The sequence below is a fragment of the Microcebus murinus genome, chromosome 14 (genome assembly GCF_040939455.1).
Source record: "Microcebus murinus isolate Inina chromosome 14, M.murinus_Inina_mat1.0, whole genome shotgun sequence".
Lineage (NCBI taxonomy): Eukaryota > Metazoa > Chordata > Mammalia > Primates > Cheirogaleidae > Microcebus > Microcebus murinus.
In genome coordinates, this window is record NC_134117.1 from 4,615,162 (window position 1) to 4,636,048 (window position 20,887).

Consider the following 20,887-nt stretch of genomic DNA (forward strand, 5'->3'; position numbering starts at 1 on the left):
GAATTTTAAATAGGAAGATTTTTTTTCCTAATCAAAGGGACTATTACTGAATGTAATAACAGAACTACAAGCAATGATTTAGATATTTTAACCCACACTTGGGCCAGGGGGAGTAGTAACGAAATTTAAGCAACAGGAATATTCACTTGGGAAAATGTCTGAGGAGCTACAATATAACTAGATGGCTTAGTTAGTTCAGTTAGTTTAGTTTTGCATATAAAGCTCTTCTGTATGTATTCTCAAATGCAGGAATGTTCATTCATTTGGACCATTCATTGTAGAGATATATTCCTGCCTTATGAAAATACTCTATACTGAAAGTGGTAAGGAAAAGCACAAATGTCCAGTTTCTCTACCAAATATGGATTACAGTGTCACTCTTGCTCCTTTCATTATTTTATAATATTTTTTGCTTTATGGTAAAAGTTACATAGATACATGATAGATACTTAATTTAGGAGTCAAGAGAAAAGGCATCAGAGGCAGAAAATCTGGAAAATCTGGAAAAATCACTTGACCATGATTGAAGATGCTGTATAAAATAGAATAGGTTATTTAACCTCTCTGAACCTCAGTTTCCTCATCTGTAAAATTGGGATAGTGATTCTAAAATCTAGGATCCCTGACAAGTTAATTGGGTATTTATTTAATGATATCAGCACAGTGGCTGCTACATAGATGCATGGCAGCTGTAATGATGATGGTGATGATGGAGAAGAACATACAAAATCATAAACAGAAGAATATCTTAAAGTCACAAAACTATACACTGAAACCCACAAAATACTGATGATAGAATCAAATAAGACCTTAAAAAGTGAAGGAATAGCCCACTTTCACAGACTGGAAGACCCCACAGACTGGAAGACCCAGTATCGTTAAGATGCCAGTAGATCTACAGTTTTTAAATGCCAACAGGCATTTATATAGAAATTATTAACAACAATCTGATTGTAAATTTTATAAGGACAAGCAAAAAATGTAAAATAGCCATGGCAACTTTGAACAAAGTTGAAGCACACACCAAACCTGATTTTAAGACTTATTATAAAACTATAAGTACCAAGACAGTATGGTCCTGAAAAGGACAGACATATAGATAAACATACTGATCAAACATATATGGCTAACTGATTTTCAACAAAGGTGCCAAGAAAAATCGATGTGAAAATACAGTCTTTTCAACACATGGTGCTGAAACAGTTGGACATAGAAATGAAAAACAAGGAAGAGAGGAAGGGAGAAAGGATCAGTCCAAACCTTACACCATACACAAACATTAACTCAAAATGAATTATGGATCTCAGCGCAAAACTTAAAACAACAAAACATTTTAAGGAAAATATAGAAAACCTTTATGACCTTGGCTTGAGCATGTATTTCTTAAGATACAAAAAGCATGAAACATAAAACAAAAAAAAAATTACAAATTAAATCTTTTCAAATTTAAAAATTCTTGGTCTTTGAAGACACTAAATAAAGTAAAAGGGCAGGCTGCAGAACTGGAGAAAATATTTACAAAACACTTACCTGGCAAAGGGTTTGTATCCAGAATGTATAAAGAACTCTCAAATCAATAGTATGAAAGCAACCCATCACAAATTGGAGAAAAATTTTGAGTAGATATTTCACCAAAAAGGTACATAAGTGGCCAAGACACACATGAGAACATGTCTATATCACTAGTCAATAGGGACATGCAAATTAAAACTACAAACTAGTTCAACCTCTGTGGAAAGCAATATGGAGATACCTTAAAGCGATACAAGTGAATCTACCATTTGATCCAGCAATCCCATTGCTGGGCATCTACCCAAATGATCCAGTGACACTCTACAAAAAAGACACCTGCACTCGAATGTTTATAGCAGCACAATTCATAATTGCAAGGCTGTGGAAACAGCCCAAGTGCCCATCAATCCAAGAATGGATTAATAAAATGTGGTATATGTATACCATGGAGTACTATTCAGCTCTAAGAAACAATGGTGATATAGCACATCTTATATTTTCCTGGTTAGAGCTGGAACCCATACTACTAAGTGAAGTATCCCAAGAATGGAAAAACAAGCACCAGATATATTCTCCAGCAAACTGGTATTAACTGAGTAGCACCTAAGTGGACACATAGGTGCTACAGTAATAGGGTATTGGGGAGGTGGGAGGGGGGAGGGGGGCGGGTATATACATACATAATGAGTGAGATGTGCACCATCTGGGGGATAGTCATGATGGAGACTCAGACTTTTGGGGGGAGGGGGGGAAATGGGCATTTATTGAAACCTTAAAATCTGTACCCCCATAATATGCCAAAATAAAAAAAAAATAAAAAAAATAAAAAACTACACTGGGATACCACTATACAACTATTAGAATGGCTAAAAATTAAAAAGAAAGGAAGATGTAGAGAAACTAAAATTCTTCTATGTCATGCTGGTCTGAAGGCAAAATGGTATAGCCATTTTGGAAAACAGTTGGCAGTTTCACATGCAGTTAATAATATACTTAGTACTTGATCCAATTATTGTGCTTCCAGGTATTAATATTTACCCATGAGAAATGAAAATCTATGTTCACACAAAGACCTCTATACAAATATTTATAATAGTTTTATTCATAATTGCCAAACATGGGAGACAATCCTAATATCTACCTAGTAAATGGACAAACAGATCGTGGCATATTCATGATGAAATACTACTTAGCAATGAATAGGAACAAGCTACTGATAAACATGACAGAATCTATAACACCTTATAATCTATAAAGAAGAAAATTTGAAAATCACAATCTCTTATATGCCATATACAATTAACAATATTTCCATGGATTCCATTCTGCTCTTATATAGAAACAGACTAGTTCAATTTAATTAATACTTTAAATATTGCAGCTTTCAAATAGTTTTGCTATTCAGTGTTGCAAGTCCTACCTCATTACTTTTGTTTTTCACATTTTTCTTGAGTATCCCTGCCAATTTATTCTTTTGCATGAACTTTAGAACCACATTATTGAGTTTGATCAAGTCCCACTGGGATTCAAATTGGAATTCCATTGAATTTTTAAATTAATTGAGGAGGCTTATAATATTGGCCTTCCCATTTAGACACATAAACTGTCTCTCCATTTGTTCAAGTCTATTTTTACACCATTCAGGAATGTTTTGTGGTTTTCATCATATGAATCTTAAATGAGTCTTATTATTTTGAGTTTCTGTTGGGGGAAGTGCATTTTTCAATAAGCTTTGGAACATTTTCTGTATTTTTATTTCTATATTAAGGAAAACTATCAATTTTATATGTATGCTTTGTAATTAAACCTACAGAATTTTTTTATTACTTCTGACATTGGGTTTTTGTTGTTTTTTGTCTGTTTGTTTGTTTGTTTTGCTTAGGAGAGAGTTTCTAAATAAACCAAACCCAAACCAACATCTGTCAATATTTTTGTGTTGTTTCTTTTCTAATTGCTCTAAGTCTTAATTCTGTTTCTAGACTTACTACACAGACTTGCACTATCAGGAAAATGTAAAGTTATAATAATGACAGTATTATTTGTTTTCTTAGTAGTTTCAATGGGCATGGCTTTAGGGTCTAATTTTTAACTATTATTTTGAATGTTGGCTTACAATACCTTATGTATCATGTTAAGAAAGTATTCCTAACCTAGGGATCAACTATAACAAAATGCTTTAAGCTCAATATATATGGTTATTGGTATTACTGCAAAATAAAGAGTTCTATTATTGAAGAGCAAGTGGATCAACAATAAAATTGAGCATTTACAAGCACATCATATAGATGCTTTAAAATTCTTTTTTTTTTTTGCACTGGGTAAAACATTTTATTTTTATTTTTTATTTTTTTCAGCATATTATGGGGGTACAAATGTTAAGGTTACGCATATTGCCCTTGTCCTCCCTCCCCCCTTGAGTCAGAGCTTCAAACCTGTCTATCCCCCAGTTGGTGGGCAACATACTCATTATGTATGTATATACCCACCCACTCCCACCTGCCCAACACCCAATAGATGTTATTCTTATATGTCCACTTAGGTGTTGATCAGTTAATACCAATTTGCTGGTGAGTACATGTGGTGCTTATTTTTCCATTCTTGGGATACTTCACTTAATAGAATGGGTTCCAGCCTAGCCCGGAAAATACAAGAGGTGCTATATTACCATTGTTTCTTAAAGCTGAACAGTACTCCATGGTATACATATACCACATTTTATTAATCCACTCAGGTATTGGTGGACACTTTGGTTGTTTCTACATTTTTGCAATTGTGAATTGTGCTGCTAACTGATATGCCCCCAAAACATAATTATGTAAGGTCAAACTATAATAAATCAAAACTGAGAAGATCAACATTTTTTATAATTCTTATTTTCTAGAAGCAGAATGTAGCATGATCATTTATTCTTTCACTTAAACATTTACAAAGGTATACTGTGTGTCAGAGGTTGTTCTTGAAGCCCTCATGAAGCTCATGTCTATTGGGAGTGCATTGCCAGAGAGCTAGCTTATTGGCAGCTGAATTTAAATATTAGCTTCACTTGTCAGAGTTGACATTAATTAGTATCTTAATAAGACCATCTGGTACCTGGAGTAAGTTAATAGTCAGCATTTGGCAAGTATACATTGTAGATGTTTTCACACCACATTTTGTGGGGAAAAAAACCTCTTGGATGGCTGCTCATTGAGAAAAATATTCAAGTGGATATCAATCTAAATATGTATCAATGTATGCATTGTTATATAGATACTATTTATATTTCTAATTTCCAAGTTATTATTTTTATACAGACATAATGAAAATATTAGAAGAGGCCATTCCACTAATCTTACCAAAATTTAGAGCTACACTTTGTAATTACCAAATGGATAATTAGCATTGATCATAATGGTGACTACCATAATTTTAATTAGAGAATATAAAACACTGGCTTATTAATATTAATCTCCTTGAACAAAATTCATATATTTTAACGATTAATTTTTTTACTTATGACAATCAGACATTTCAGTTATTTGCCTGACACATAAAAATAAAAAGGAACCATGACAAATCAAATCAATTTCCCTTCACCTAAACCCAAAACTCTCATCACCAGTCACATGGAGAAGAAGCAAATTGGAAGTCACTTTGCAACAGATGTTCAGTCAAGATTTTTTATTTTTTTATTAATCTTGCTTAGATGAGATCTTAACAACATGCAATAGAAGGTGAATCCACCAAGTAGTACTATAATGACTAATTTTAATTACTTTCCAGAAACACTACTTGTTTGCAAAATTCAGCATGTTTTTCACAAGCTAATTATTTGTCTACACAGTTAAAAGTTGCAAAATGTAATGTTCCTAGCTCCTGTCTAAACAAGAAGCACACAAGGCAATGAAATGAATTCCACTCATTTTGAATTTAAACCAGCTGCATTGGTGTTATGAAGAGGCAAAATGCAGAAACCCAGGTTAATCAGTTGAGTTGAAACATAGTCAACAGGAGACATTGAGAAACCTCACACACCATGACATGGGAATTCTAGTAGGAAAAGCACCATTAAGTCGGATAAAGCCATTATCAGAAATAAGAACAACTGCAGTACTGGTGTGGACACAAGCACAGACCTACAGGGCCACAGTGAACGCTCCTGACCCACCACCTCCCTGGCTGCACCTCTGTCCCTCTCATTGCTCCAGACACACTGTAAGATGTGGGATCCCCAAACTCCCTATCCTTACTCATTAGAGCTCAATTCTATCTGTGCTGGCTGGAGAAGGCTTCTCCCCCACAGGACCACTGGACTCACCTCATTCCCTTAAAGCTTGGCCCTCAGGGCGCCTTTTCCAAGTGCTCTGCCTGCTGCTACCATTGAAAGTGCGAACGCATGGCCCAGCCCCAGTACACCTGATCTCCTCATCTGCCTTCTCCATGCACCAGTCACCGTCATACAAATTACAGAATCTGTCTGCTTATTACATGGTTTATCGTCTCTCTTCACTAGAATATAAACTCCACAAGGGCAGAGGTCTTAGTTTTGCTTGCTGAGGGATGCCCAGAGCTTAGAAGAGCGCTTTCTTTTCACCTAGGTGGCACTCGATAAACCCATAACACGCCTGCCTGAGTGAATGCACTCAGTCCTCCACTTGTTCTAAAGAACATTTAAAGGCAAGGAAAAGAAGAAGGAAGGCCTGATAGCAAAAGCAAAAAGGAAAATGATTCAGTATAATAAAGGCCATGACTCTAAATCAGGAGAAAATGACTATGAAAGAGTGAACATACTTCTGACAAAGTGAGAGATTTTTATTTCTAGTCTTTTTAAATACCCTCTAACCTATAGCTAAAAGGTACCATCCTAAAGAAATCCATGAACTGAAGTATTTTTATAATAAACTTAAAATGTATATTTGGAGACAATAACCATACCGAAATTCTGTTGTATCTAATAGTACTGAATTCATATTTTCAGAATATCTTTGTGGTGGGGATTGTAGAGAAGGCATTTAAATGTTAGAAAAGAGCTTGGCTTCAATCTACCCACTCTCCAAGTTATCACTTCCAAGGCAAACTTCAGCCCTGACCTGCCAAAAAATAGTTGCCTGGTGAGTCTTAAAACCTCCTGATTATTTAATGAAAACCACATTTAAAAAATAAAATCCAATATGCTAGAAATTATGCTACAAAAAAAAATTCTTAGGAATAATTTAATCAAAGAGGGGAAAGATCTGCTGAAAACTATAAAACATTGATGCAAGAAATAAATGAAGCTATCTCGTGTTCGTGGATTGGAAGAATTCATATTGTTAAAATGTCCGTAATACCCAAAGTGATATACAGACTCAATACAAACCCTATCAAAATTCCAATGACATTTTTCACAAATATAGAAAAAGTAATCCTAAAATTTGTATGGAAACAAAAAAGCCCCAGAATAGCTAATGTAATCTTGGACAAAAATAGCAAAGCCAAAGGCATCACACTACCAGATTTCAAGATCTACTATAAAGCTATAGTAATCAGAACAATATAGTACTGGCCATAAAAACAGACTTATTGACCAATGAAACTGGATACAAAGCCCAGAAATAAATCTACACATTTATAGTCAGTCTCTGATTTTCAACAGAGATGCTAAGAACACACAATGAGGAAAGGATAGTCTCTGCAATAAATGAGGCTAGAAAAACTGGAAATTCACATGCAGAAAAATGAAATTAGACTCTCATCTCATGCCATATACAAAAATCAGCTCAAAATGTATTAAAGACCTAAGACTCAAAACTGTAAAACTACTCGAAGAAAACATGGGGAAAAACATCTTGAAATTGGTCTGGGGCTCGGCAATGAGTTTTTGATTTGACTTCAAAAGCACAAAGAACGCAAAAGTAGACAACTGGAATTAAATCAAACTATGATAAAAAGCTTTTGCACAGCAAAGGAAACAATCAACAGAGTAAAGAGATACATACAAAATGGGAGAAAAACTTGCAGACTATATATCTGATAAGCAGCTAATATCCAAAATATATAAGGAACACAGACAACAACAGCAAGAAATTAACCTGATAAAAATGTACAAAGGAACTATTTATTAATAGACATTTTTCAAAAAAATACATACACGTCTGGGCACGGTGGCTCACACCTGTAATCCTAGCACTCTGGGAGGCTGAGGCGGGCAGATCGTTCAAGGTCAGGAGTTTGACACCAGCCTGAGCAAGAGCGAGACCCCCATCTCTACTAAAAATAGAAAGAAATTAATTGGACAGCTAAAAATATATGGAAAAAATTAGCTGGACATGGTGGCGCGTGCCTGTAGTCCCAGCTACTCGGGATCCTAAGGCAGCAGGATCACTTGAGCCCAGGAATTTGAGGTTGGTGTGAGCTAGGCTGACGCCATGACACTCTAGCCCTGGCAAGAGAGTGAGACTCTGACTCAGAAAAAAAAAAAAAAATACATACAAATGGCCAACAGGTATATGAAAAAATACTCAACATCACTAATCACCAGAGAAATGCAAACTAAAACTACAATAAAATATCCATAATATTTTATTGTATACAATAAATGCAAACAATACAATATATAATACTGTATACAATAAAATGCAAACTACAATAAAATATCACCTCCACCTCTTAGAATGTCTACTATCAAAATGACTAAAGATAATAAATGTTGGAAAGAATGTGGAGAACAGTGACCCCCTGTGCACTGTGGGTGGGAAGGTAAATCAGCACAGCCTTTATAGAGAACACTATGGAGGTTCCTCAAAGAATTAAAAACAGAACCAAGATGTGATCCAGCAATGCTCTAGTGGGTATATACCCAGAGGAAATGAAATTAGCATGTCAAAGTGATTCCTGCACTCCTACGTGTATAGCAGCACTCCTCACAGTAGCCAAGATATGGAATCAACATATATATATCAGTGGATAAATGGATAAAAAAATGCATCATATACACAATAGAATACTATTCAGTCTTAAAAAACAAAGAAATACTATCATTCAGGATAACATGGATGAACCTGCAGGGTAGCATATAAACTGAAATGAGGTAGGCACACACGAAAAGACAAACACTGCCCAATCTCACTCGTATGTGGAATCTAAAAATGTCAACCTCAGAAGCAAAGAGTAGAACAGTGGGTATGAAGGCCTGGGGATAGGGGAGGGGGTGACATTGGTAAAATTTCATTTAGATGGGTCAAACAAGTCCAAGAGGTCTATTGCACATCCTGGTGACTACAGTTAATAACAATACATTCCACACTTGAAAGTTGCTAAGAGAATAGATTTTCAGTGTTCTCACCACAAAGAAAATAGTATGTGAGGTTATGCACATGTTAATTAGCTTGATTTAGCTATTCCACAATGTATATATTTATCAAAACCATGTTGTACATCATAAATATATGTAGTTTTAGAGGTGGAGCAAGATGGCAGATGAGAAATACCGCCAGACAGAGTGTCTCTGCAAAATAAGACAGTTTCTAGAAAAAATTAGAAGCAAGAAGCAAGCAGATGAGCATACATCACACAAGAGTCAGAAGGAGGGGTACCGGAGACTAGGGAAGACTCCACGGGAAGAGGTTGTGGAGGAGAACTGGAAGAAAAGACCTCCCAAGAAGCTTGGAGACCAGCGGCAAGGGTAGGTGGAGCGGTTAACTTTCCCCTCCCTTGCATCTCGGACTGCTGGTGAGCCCCTCGGCAGTTGGAGAGACCTGTGGACACCAGCCTAGAGGTAGCCACTGGTGAGTGAGCGGTAAGCCTGTAGCAGATGCAGCACCAGGCTCCCAACTCCCTCGGGGCACTCCTATGTACACAGACCCGAGCCAAACGGCAGGCGCTATATTGCTTCATTCTCCCCTCCCCTTTCCCTATCTGTGGCTGCCAAGAGAGACAATATAGCCAACAGCCGGAGGCATCTCCAGGAAACGGGACCTTCCCTTTTGGGGGCCTTCAGCTGACTGAGAGGTACTCAGAATATGAGCTCCCTACCCGCCAGCCCTCCTGGATGCTGCTGGCCTGGTGATTCCAAGAGAACAGGGCAGACCCTGAGGCTGAGAGACATCGACCCGGCTTGGGCTTCCCGTGGGTGAATTAGGACTGGCACTCCTCTCCCTGGGGGGGTCAGGGATTGAATTCCGGGACCCAGAGGTCAGACCTGCAAACAAGATCCCGTGCACCCAGGTCTTGCATTGCCCGGGGCACAGAAGGGATATTCTTGAATGAGCCTACTAAAGTGTGTGTGCCTTCAGGATCAGATCAGCATGCTTGAGGGCAATCCTTCTCCCAAGAGGGGGGGGTGGCTGGGGGGGGGGCGTGTGCCCAGCCCAGGCTGCAACCCTGTGCAGGGAACCTCCCGGCATGCATCACAGCCAGGGGAGACCTGGTGGCGTGAGGTATGGCCTGATGGCAGAGGCCCAGGAGAAGCTACGGAGTTGGGGAGGGTGGAAAGAAACGAGGCCTGCTCCAGACTGCAGATCTCAGACAGCCACACCCCAGACACAGACTTTCTGACTGAATGGGGCCATTCCAGCCCCTCCCTGACAGCTTTTCCTGGAAGCAGAGAACAGAACTTTGACCCCTGCTAACAGTATTTGTGGTGCTTGAGGGCAGGCTTACCCAACCCACCTCCTCCCAGATTCACTTCCAGACCAGCCCTTACTGAGGTGGAGAATAAGGACACACCTGGAAGTCTCAGGGCCCCACCCACCACCTGAGGCACCAGAGTGCGTCTCCACAGGGACAGGGACTGGATACAAGATCAAAAAACAGTGTAGCCACCTACTGCGCCACCTACTGACAGGGAGGACATTCTACACGCCCTTTTCACAGCACCTACTGATTCATCATACAGGGTGTGGTTGAATCTTACCCACAAACACCACCTACGGGCTCAGAGACTAAACAGGGTGTGTCATTATCCCATCGAAAACCTAAAGGTAAGAAGCAACAATTGATAAAAATAGGAATAAATCAGCGAAGGAACTCAGGAAATATGAAAACTCAAATGGAAAGCACACCCCTAAAGAGGAACACCAGCCCCTTAGAAAAGGACATCAACCAAAATCAAACCACTAAAATGACAGAAGAAGAATTTCGAGCATGGATCATAAGAAAATTCAATGACTTGTAAGAAAATTTGAATAATCAACACAAAGAAAATGGAAAATGATTCCAGGACCTGGAACAAAAATTCACTAAAGAAATTGAAATAATGAAGAAAAATCAAACCAAACTCCTGGAAATGAAGAATCAATTCACGGAACTACAAAACACAGTGGAAGGCCTCAAGAACAGGGTAGATCAAACAGAAGAAAGACTCCCAGAGATTGAAGACAACACCTTCCAATTAAATAAATCAGTCACAGAGATAGAGCAGAGAAACATGAGAAAAGAGCAAAGCCTACAAGAGATATGGGATTATGTGATGAAACCTAATGTGAGGGTTATAGGGTTACCCGAAGAGGAAGAAGAAAACACTCAAGGGTTGGACAAGCTATTTGAAGATATAATAGAGGAAAATTTCCCAGGCCTTGCTAAAAATCTTGATATACAAGTTTAAGAAGCTCAAAGGACCCCTGGGAGATTCAATGCAAACAGGAAGATGTCACAACATGCAGTCATTAGACTGACCAAAATATCAACTACAGAGGCCCTTCTAAGAGCTGTAAGACAAAAGAAGCAAGTAACATACAAAGGGAAGCCAACCCGAATAATGCCAGACTTCTCTACTGAGACTTTACAAGCAAGGAGAGACTGGGCCCCCATTCTCACTCTTCTGAAACAAAACAATGCCCAGCCTCTTATTCCCTGCAAAACTAAGTTTTGTATATGAAGGAGAAATCAAGACATTCTCAGATAAGCAAAGACTGAAGGAATTTACCAAGACAAGACCAGCCCTTCAATAAGTATTCAAAACAGTGTTACCATGGATCAGCACAATAATCATTCATGAATGTAAATCTACTCAAAGGTAAAGATCAAAGCCCAGATACCACAATGGCTCAAGAGAGAAAACAAAGCAACAAAGTTCAACCCAACATAATGAACAGAAATCTTCCCCACCTATCAGTTATCTCAATAAATGTGAATGGCTTGAACTCCCTACTCAAGAGACATAGGCTGGCCAAATGGATAAAAAATACAAGCTAAGTATCTGCTGCCTTCAGGAAACACATCTAACCAGCAATAACGCAGTTAGACTAAAAGTAAAGGGGTGGAGAACAATTTTTCAAACAAAAGGAAGCCAAAAGAAAGCTGGTGTGGTGGTGCTGATTACAGATAACTTAGTTTTTAAATCAACAAAAGTAATAAAAGACAAAGAAGGTCACTATATAAGGTGACGAGTACAGTTCAACAAGAAGACATAACAATTCTAAATATATATGCACCCAACCTTGGTACACCCAGATTCATAAAGTAAACTATATTTGATCTAAATAAATGGATAAACAACAATACCATAATAGTCGGAGACTTTAACACCCCACTGACAGCACAGGACAGATCCTCCAAACAGAAATTCAACAAAGAAATAATGGACTTAACAGAACTCTAGAACAAATGGGCCTGACTGACATTTACAGGACATTCTACCCCCAAACGATTGAATATACGTTCTTCTCATCAGCTCATGGGTCATCCTCTAAGATTGACCGTATCCTAGGACACAAAGCACGTCTCAAACAATTTAAAAAAATAGAAATTATACCATGTATCTTTTCAGACCACAATGGAATAAATGTAGAAATTAATCTTAACAGGAGTTCTCATTCCTACACAAAGTCATAGAAACTAAACAAACTTCTGCTCAATGATCACTTCATAATGAGGAAATCAAGATGGAAATCAAAAGATTCTTTGAACTAAATGACAAAGAAGACACAAGTGACCAAAACCTGTGGGACACAGGTTAAGCAGTTCTGAGAGGAAAGTTTATTTCCATAAACGCCTATATCCAAAAGTCAAAAAGATCACAAACAGACAACCTCATGAATTGTCTCAAAGAGCTGGAAAAAGAAGAACAGACCAACCCCAAACCCAGCAGAAGAAGTGAAGTCATTAAGATCAAATCAGAACTAAACAAAATTGACAACAGGGAAACTATACGGAAGATTAATAAAACAAAAAGTTGGTTCTTTGAAAAAATAAACAAAATTGACACACCATTAGCTAGACTAACGAAAAGCAGAAAAGAAAAATCTCTAATAAGCTCCATCAGGAACAATAAAGGAGAAATTACGACTGATGCCACGGAGATACAAGACATAAGTTATGAATACTACAAAAACCTCTATGCACAAAAACTGGAAAATGAGGAGGAAATGGACAATTTCTTAGAAACACACAGCCTCCGTAGGCTCAACCAGGAAGAAATAGAATTCCTGAACAGACCAATATCAAGTACTGAAATTGAAACAGCAATAAAAAAACCTTCCTAAAAAGAAAAGTCCTGGACCAGATGGTTTCACACCCGAATTTTACCACACCTACAAAGAAGAACTGGTGCCTATCCTGCAGATATTGTTCCACAACATCGAGAAGGATGGAATCCTCCCCAACACATTTTATGAAGCGAACATAACCCTGATACAAAAACCAGGAAAGGATGCAACAAAAAAAGAAAACTACAGACCAATATCCCTTATGAATATATATGCAAAAATTCTCAACAAAATCCTAGCTAATCGAATCCAGGTGCTTGCCAAGAAAAGAATACATCACAACCAAGTGGGCTTCATCCCAGGGATGCAGGGATGGTTTAATATACGCAATCTATAAATGTAATTCACCATATACAAAGAAGCAAAAACAAAGACCATATGCTACTCTCAATAGATGCAGAAAAAGCATTTGACAAAATTTATCACCCTTTTATAATAAGAATGCTCAACAAAATAGGCATAGATGGGGCTTACCTAATAATGGTATAAGCCATATATAACAAACTCACAGACAATATCATACTGAATGGGAAAAAATTGAAAGCATTCCCACTTAGAACTGGAACAAGACAAGGTTGTCCACTATCTCCACTTCTATTCAACATAGTGCTGGAAGTCCTGGCTATAGCAATCAGACAAGAGAGCAGAATTAAGGGCGTCCAAAAGGGACCAGAAGAGATCAAACTCTCACTCTTTGCTGATGACATGATATTATACCTAGAAAACCCCAAGGATTCAACCAAGAGACTCCTTTAATTGATAAATGAATTTGGTAAAGTCTCAGGATACAAAATCAATACACATAAATCAGAGGCATTCATATATGCCAACAACAGCAAAAGTGAGAACCAAATTAAAGACTCAATTCCCTTCAAAATAGCAACAAAGAAAATAAAGTACCTAGGAATATATTTAACTAAGGAGGTAAAAGACCCCTACAGAGAAAACTATGAAACACTGAAGAAACAAATAGCAGAGGTTGTAAACAGGTGGAAGAATATACCATGCTCATGAGTCAGCAGAATCAACATTGTTAAATGTCTATACTACCTAAAGTGACCTACAGAGTAGAGTCAATGCAATCCCTATCAAAATACCATCATCATTTTTCAGATATAGAAAAAATAATTTTATGCTTTGTATGAAACCAGAGAAGACCCCGTATAGCAAAATCAATCCTAGGCAATAAAAACAAAATAGGAGGTATCAATTTACCAGATTTCAAACTATACTACATCGCTATAGTAATTAAAACAGCTTCACAATGTCACAAGAACAGGGACATTGACCAGAAAGTAATGCCTATTCCACCCGCCATTTAGCATATCATAAGGCACAGACATAAACACAAATGCGTGGTAACACTCAAGATCTTCTCCACTCCCAGAGATAGACCCATGTCCCCTAAGGAAACAAACTTTCACTTGCCACTCCTGTGCAAAACTAGCTTGCAACAGATGCTGCTTGTGTGGAAGTGTCTGTCATCATTCCGTCACATCTGCCCGGCTTGTGATTCCTCCAAGCCAGGAGCCAAAGAACAGGGGCAACACCTTTACAAAGTCCACCCTGACAGATATCAGATTTTTCTTGGTTTTCTGTTTTTACAGTCTTGTACACAGTTTCCATGCCTGGCAGTTAAAGAGTGAAAAGGTAAAAAGGCCACTTGTAATATTCTAAGCTATGTATCTGACAGTGGGAAAGGAAAAAAGATAACTTCTTCCAATTATTGTAATGCTTCCCCAAACTCTTTGGATGGAAATCTTTCACTCTGATGTGCAGTTAATTAGCTATAACTAATGAACCTCTTCATTCCTCCCAGCAATGTGAGATGGCAAAGAGTAAACAAAGAAAAGGAGACGTTCTGTAATAACCTTTGTTATGTCATTTCTCTGGGATCGCAAAGAAAAAATGAAACTCAGAAAATGTCAAGGTCATGCCTTGTGTTACCTGCTCTGAGTCAGGGAAGTCATTTACATACTCCCCCGTGCCCCTGGCCTTGGTGGGGGTAAGTGGGGGACTCTTTACCAGATCAACTAATATGTATTGATTTTTTGTATTTACCAATAAAACAAACAATTGTTTTTTAAAAAGTAAACATCTGTTTAATACCTTAAAAGTTCAATTACATGGACCCTAGTAAATACTATAATTCTTGTTCTCCTTCCCATAAATTATTGTCTATATTTCTGGCACATTATAACATATGACTTCCAAATCTCTCCAGTGCAGATTTACTGATGGGAAGAGAATAGTTAATGGTGGAAAATGTGAATTTCAGGATATACTTTAAAAAATAAATTTTATACATACACACACACACACACACACACACACAATAACTTACCCAAAACTAGATTACAAAAGAATAAATGTTAATTTTTCTCATATCTGTTCCTGGTTCAATGATTAAATATAACTGTTTCTTTCTATTTTAATAGCCCAAATAACATATTCAGATCCATTAAAACATACTTGACCATTCTACCATTTTGAGTCTAAACTAATTTTTATTGCATGAGTTGAACTCCTTCTTGCCCTTCCTGCAAAACTCCTACTTCAAATTTCCACTTAAATAATTTATGCTATAATTAAAATGAATAGATAAAATAGAGATATATATATATATGAACATTAATATTTCTAAATAGCCATTCTCCTTCTTAAATAACATGGTCGAAAGTTGTCTCTGGATATAAATAAACACAATTATTTCTTATTAAATAACTGATGACTCATGAAAAAAACTGATTTCCCATGGACAAAAAGTGAATAAATGAATTTTAAGGAGGATATCTACGTAAGCCCAAAACATGATTATAAACACAAACCCAAGAAAATATCAATAGCTTTTTTTTTGTTGTGAGTCTCTAACTACCTTTGATAGGCTAAATAGCAAAAATCAAACACCAGCGTTAACATAGCAGAAAGGGTTACATTAACTCATTTCTCACCCAACAGCACAGGTCAGCACCACTTAACTTCATCATTTCCTTGCTTGGTGAAACAAGTAATGAGGCTCCACCTAGATCCTCACTGTTAGCTAAGACTTCCTTGGTCCCTCTCTATATACATGGAGATGGCAATAAACTTAAAAAGGGTGCTAAGCAGAGTGGACCAATGCCATCAAAAATGTCACTTCATAAAAAGAAATGCCACTTCTTTATATAGACAAATGTCACTCCCAAAGGAGCAAAGTGCTCTTTATCTAATGCTCTATGCTCTCTGTTGGTGTCTTGGTGAAGAAGATTGCAGGTTAAATACCTCTTATCCGAAATGCTTGGGACCAGAACTGTTTCAGATTTTGAACTTTTTGGGTTTTAGAATATTTGCATTATACTTACCTGTTAAGCATCCCTCATCGGAAATTCAAAATGCTCCAGTGAGCATTTCCTCTGAGCAAGTCAGGTGCTCAAAAGTTTTGAATTTTAGAGCATTTCAGATTTCAGATGTTCAAAGTAGGGATGCTCAACCCGTAATATTAATATTCTACTAAATAAGTAGAAATTGAAGATACATTAGCAAAATGGAATTATTAAGCTCAATAAAATCCTAAATTAAATAATATCACATTAAGTTAAAAACCACTAACAGATAATTTTGATAGGACTAATAGATTTTTAACTTTCTAAATGATAAACACAAAACTTAATAGTTAATTTCCTTTTGTGTACATTCCTATACTTTTCTTCCAAAAGTACCATTGAAAGTTGCTAATTTGTGTTGTTCTAAATTTTTCACAGATCACTAAAACTAAATAAATGTTTTTATAAACTCAAAAAGGTTTTCAGTGTTGATTTCTTAGTTGTGACCAATGTACCACAGTAATGTAAGATGTTAACAATGGGAGAAACTGAATGATGGGTATATGGGAACAGGCTATAACACTTCTGCAACTTTTATGAATGTAAACAATAAAGTTAATATTTTAAAATATAGGGGAAATGAAATACCAAGAAAAAAAGCAATTTCTATGGAAGGATGCTAAGATAACAATTTGACACACTCTGAGTTAAGTATTTTTTTTTTAAACTTCCATACAATAAAGAAACTAATGTCTGAAAAGAGATATTTAAATTTTATAAGCCTAGTATTTCTGGGCATACTAAATACTTCTGCAGTTCCTGTAAGGATATTGTGAAGGGAGCTGGTGAAAGGCAGTGATGTGGGGGGTGTTTTTCAGAGATGCACAGAGACCGATAAAGAAAGGTGATTTAGTAAGCTAATCACACAATTATTTTTTAACAGGCCATTGGAAAGTGCAAATCCTGATTTAAAAATAAATGCTAGAAATTTCAGCACTTATAAAATTTCAACATCTGTAACTCCCCTACAGCCCCCGTACTGCTCCTGGAAGCTCAGACGCAGCCACTTTTCCTCCCTGCACCCAAGTCTAAAGACTACGAAGACAAAAAGCAATGAACGGTGCCATTAAAACTACATCTCACCAATAGAATTCCATTAAGTTAAAGAGTCTCTGTCAAACACTCTCACCATAATATTACGTTGTTACTCAGCAAGTAAGTCTACACATTGGACATCATTTCACTCTGCTATGAGTGATGCTAATGGCTCTACGGCTGTTCAGAGCAGAGAGTCCGAGCATCAAAGGATGCAGAATGTCCACCCAAATGTTTAACCTCCATGTTTTTTAACTGAAATAGCCCTACATCAATTAAGGAAATAACTGAATAAAACCTAGCAAAGCAAAGATAAGCCATAATTTGCAGGTTCCACACAAGAGATCATTTCAAGCCACATTCTGACTCAGTCCTCACCAGGACACCACTTCCCCTACGATGTCTTGGTGAGAGCTCTGCCCACAGCAACACTTCAAAGCAAAGGACATCTGATCTTGAGTGTTGACACTCTTTGTAGAAAGCCACATTTTCAACTATTTACATAGCTTTCTATGGGCCCTGGAGCAGCAAATCAAAGCATGAAAGTAGCCAATGCTGCAGGGAAACTGAAAGGAACGGGTGGTCACACAAACTGCTCTGAGCTGGCATGGTCAGACCTTGAGTCAAAACACAGCTGTGCGCACTAACCTGGAGAGGCACAAAACATGATGCATACATGCCTTTTATTTTACCTTTATATATGAACACCAATACCTTGATACAGGATCCTGATATCCATTTGCTAGGCTGTCAAAACAAAACACTGCACACTGTATGGCTGTACACAAAGACTAATTTGTCAGTTCTGAGGCTGGAAGTCCAACACCAAGGTGCCAGCAGTTTTGGTGTCTTCTGAGGCCTGCCAGCTGCTGCCCTGAGGATGCTGCAGACCTGCATGCTGCAGCCACATATTCAAATGTTTTCCACAAAAGGCAGACACAATGAAGTCATTAAAAGGTTAGGTAAATTTAAAATTAACAAATAGTTTTCATTTTTTGAAACTATTAAGTACACAGTAGTTAGGGTTTTATAAAGGAATGCACAGTTTTAAGTGTATCTAATTGAAGTTTCTTGAATGTGGCCTTACTTAATTACAATTAAATTAGTGCAGCCTTGCAACATGAAAGGTTCCCCACCCCTGTCTGGGCGATCCCCAAGGTCACTTTCTTAGCTTTTCCACACTCTTTCCCGGCAAAGAGTCTTTGCCCATGAGGACACAATGTCACTGGAGGACACATGAGTGGAAGGAACGAATGTTTAACCACATGAAATTTTCGAATTTGTTTCTGCAGTTTTCCCCTCATGCTCTCAGCATTTATTTTGCACACAGACTCTGTGCCAAAGACTCTGTGAAGGGATACAGATACAGAAATGTGAAGACGCAGCCTCGAAACTTGAGAATCTCAATCTGTAATGAAGACGACCCTGTGAACAACAGACGGCGCTGCCTGAATGAATGTAAACGAAGAGCCCCCCCTGCACCTGCTGCAGGTGGAGGCTGTGGACCGTGGTGGGTGTCTAGGAGAAGGACGGGTGGGCAGAGTGTAAGCGACGGCTCCAGGGATGAGGTTAGAGTTGGCACTGGAAACAGGCACATTGGGAAGGAGATTCCATTTCAAGACATGCTGTCAAAATCAGTCCAATAACCTAGAGTAGTGAAATTCTCAGAGACAGAAAGTAAATAGAATGGCGCTTCCGCAGAGGCCAAGGGGAAGGGTAATAGGAAAGTTGTGTAATGGGTGTAGAGTTTCAGTCTTGCAAGCTGAAAAGAGTTTTGGAGATTAGCTCCACAAAAATGTGAATAAACTTAACAGTAGTTAATATGCATTTTAAAATGCCTTATTAAATTTTGTGTGATGTACATTTTACCATAACTAACATTTTTAAGTCAAGAAAAAAAAAAAGCCCTGGCATGACCTAGCAGGTCCATGTGGACAAAATTGCCAAGAGTTAAGCAAGTAGGCCAAGAAGAGATACGAGTAAGTGGTAGAAAGCTACGTGAGTCACCCTGAAATAGCAGTATGCTTAACCAAAGCCTTTCCTTCCATACTGCTGCTCTGAACAGATGCTGAAACTGCATGTTCACATTTGTTGGGGCTTGTGGAATATTTTCAGAAAGTCTTGTTCAACTAAGACGAACTAACGGCTTCTTCTTTACCCTTCTGTTCTACTTTCACTTAAAAGGATAACCTCAGAACGAATTGGCAGACTCAATTAGTTTATTTGAAGAATTAAATAAAAACTATTCTAGAAATTAGATATTGCAATGATCAGAATGCATCCCCTCCAAAGTCCAGGTGTTGCCAATGCCATAGTGGTAAGAGGTGGGGCCTTGAACAGGTGTGTAGGCCCTGAGGGCTCCGCCTTGTGAATGGGGTTAAGGCCCTTGTAAAACAGGCTTCCCACAGCCTTTCACCTGCTTGCCTTTGCCGTTTGCCCTGTGAAGACACAGCTTTCCCCTCTCCCCCTCCCAAGAGGATGCAGCAATAAGACGTCACTTGGAAACAGACAGCAGCCCTCACCAAATAACCAACCTGCTAGCAGCTTGATTTTGGGCATCCCAGCCACCAAAACTGTGAGAAATTCTGTTCTTTACATATTATCAGTCTCAGGTATTTTGTTATAGCAGCATAAAGTGAAGTAAGATGGACCTTCACACTGGTTGTACTTAAATGGGAAATAACAGCAGAAAGTAAGAAAAAAAGGTAAAAGACACTGAATTTCGATATGGCACCAACCATGCAGAGTGCATACAGTGGAGCGAACTTTGAAAGAACACTGCTTTGTCTTAGCACAAATTACAGGAGGTCACTGGCAAAGGAATAGTCTTGGCTAACTGAGAAGAGTTGGATAATCATTGGTGTGGCAGGGAGAATACTGGACAGGATGGAAGGCAGAAGACTTCTGTCCAAGTCTTAACTTTGGCCAGAAAGTTCTGCAAGTCATCCATTTTTGTCATTTAAAAAAGAAACCCCCATCACCACCTCCAACCAAAAAATAAAAAGATTCCTTATAGTTCAAAATGTTATGATTTGATGATTCTATTTTGAACCAAAGTTCCCTGGCTCCAATATTACTAATGTAAAAAGAAAATTAGCATATTCCATTTAGACACAACAATATTTTCAATTGAGAAGTCTCATGTCTACTACTGCACGTTAAGTCAAATTATGGTTATATTTTTATAAAGGAAATCACTATTTAGATATTTTAATAAGGATTCTCTTAAAGAGACTAATTATGTTCCACGATTCTTATATTTCATAAAGATATTTTCCATATGGCATTTTGTCCTCAGATAAATGTTACTGGCATACAAGAAAACTTTATTCTTCAAGATGCAAAGGCATTTTTGAGCATTCTCAGATCACCAGCATGTTAGCATTATATATCTGAAACAGGACGTCACTATTATTTCCATGTGATTCTCTAAGCAGATAAGAAACTGTTAAGTGAACTTCAAATTTAATAACTAGAAATATTTTAAAGACATTTTTGCTATGTTTTTAGAGGATGAAAAATTCTTCAAAGCTC

General features: G+C 37.6%; 1 protein-coding gene across 2 annotated transcripts in view; it reads right to left on the bottom strand.

Moving 5' to 3' along the window:
* DOCK1 (dedicator of cytokinesis 1) overlaps positions 1 to 20,887 on the bottom strand; it is a 491,171-nt gene that overhangs the window by 199,918 nt on the left and 270,366 nt on the right. The gene's annotated exons all lie outside the window — the stretch shown is intronic.